This window comes from Benincasa hispida, chromosome 6 (genome assembly GCF_009727055.1).
Source record: "Benincasa hispida cultivar B227 chromosome 6, ASM972705v1, whole genome shotgun sequence".
NCBI classification, from domain to species: domain Eukaryota; kingdom Viridiplantae; phylum Streptophyta; class Magnoliopsida; order Cucurbitales; family Cucurbitaceae; genus Benincasa; species Benincasa hispida.
In genome coordinates this window covers 36039807-36041113 of record NC_052354.1, presented here as the reverse complement: position 1 = coordinate 36041113, position 1307 = coordinate 36039807, and the positions used below count along the sequence as shown (strand labels likewise).

The window sequence follows — 1307 nt, the reverse complement described above, 5'->3', positions numbered from 1 at the left end:
TAAACAGTTTGGAGGAAGGCGTGGCGAGGATCTGCACGCCCACCTATGGAGCTTCATAGAAATTTGCAACACCTTTTGGTTCCCAAATATTTCCAAGGAAGAAATTCGACTAATTTTGTTTCCATTTTCTTTGTGTGATCAGGCACGAAAATGGGCGTATTCTCTCGAAACGGAGGAGATTACTTCTTAGGAACAAGTGGTGGAGAAGTTTATGAAGAAATACTTCCCACCAATTGAGAATGCCAGGAGAAGGAAATTAATAACAAATTTTGAATAAGAAACTGATGAATCGCTCAGTGATACTTGGGCGAGGTTTAAGAGGTTGGTAAGAGACTGCCCACATAACGGCTTACAAGACTGTTTACAGATGGAGATCTTTTACCAAAGACTGAACCCTACTTCGTAGACTGCTACCAATGCGGGAGTAGCTAGAGGTCTGGTGGACAAAACGTACAAGGAGGCCAAGAATATCCTTGATCGCATTTCAAAATATCACAAAGACTGGAGAGAAAGCGATCAAAGATTAAGAATTGGAAACAATGACACAAACAACGGGGCCATCGCATCCCTTCAGAACCAAATGACTGTGATGATGAGTTTGATACAAGGCATCGCAATTAACAGCACGGGAGCGAACTAGGTCAACGCAATTGCTCAAACGAGCGCAAGTTATGTCATCTATGGAGACGCGTATCCAATGGAAGAATGCCCAGGATATCCGCAGTCAGTATGCTTCATAAAGAATAATCCTTATTCCGACATGTACAACCCCGGGTGGAGAAACCACCCTAATTTCTCATGAAAAAATCAACAACAAAGCTTTCAACCAGTGGCGTAAAAAAAGGGCCACCGGGATTTTTTCGCGAACCAACGGTCCAACGCACAACCAAGCCAGTAGTTCGCGAACACCGCAATCTTCATCCTTAGAAAGCTTGTTGAAGCAGTACATTGAGAAAAATGAATCAATGCTTCAGAATCAAGCAACATCCTTCAAAAATCTCGAAATTTAGCTCGGACAGATTGCGGGCGAACTTAAAAATAGACCGCAAGGAGCTTTGCCAAGCTCAACTGAGCTCCCTCGCAACGCTGGGTATGGGGAAGGAATAATGCTTTAGCAGTCTCCTTGCTAAAGCGAAAAAATGACTGCAGAAGTAAGGAGGAACCCATCACAACCAACTTGAATGTGATAACAACCAAGACCCATTGACTTATAATTCAGAAGAGCCCAAGCAAATGAAACCAGAAGTTGCATCCATCCTCAAAGCCTCTAGTCATGAGATAGAAAAAAGTCCAACTACCACCAATCT

At 43.1% G+C, this 1307-nt stretch overlaps 1 non-coding gene across 1 annotated transcript; it reads right to left on the bottom strand.

Moving 5' to 3' along the window:
- Nucleotides 1-244: 244 nt before the first annotated feature.
- LOC120080673 lies at nucleotides 245-351 on the bottom strand. Its single transcript, XR_005482623.1, has one exon. It is a non-coding gene; the product is annotated as a small nucleolar RNA R71 (small nucleolar RNA).
- Between the last annotated feature and the right edge of the window lie 956 nt (nucleotides 352-1307).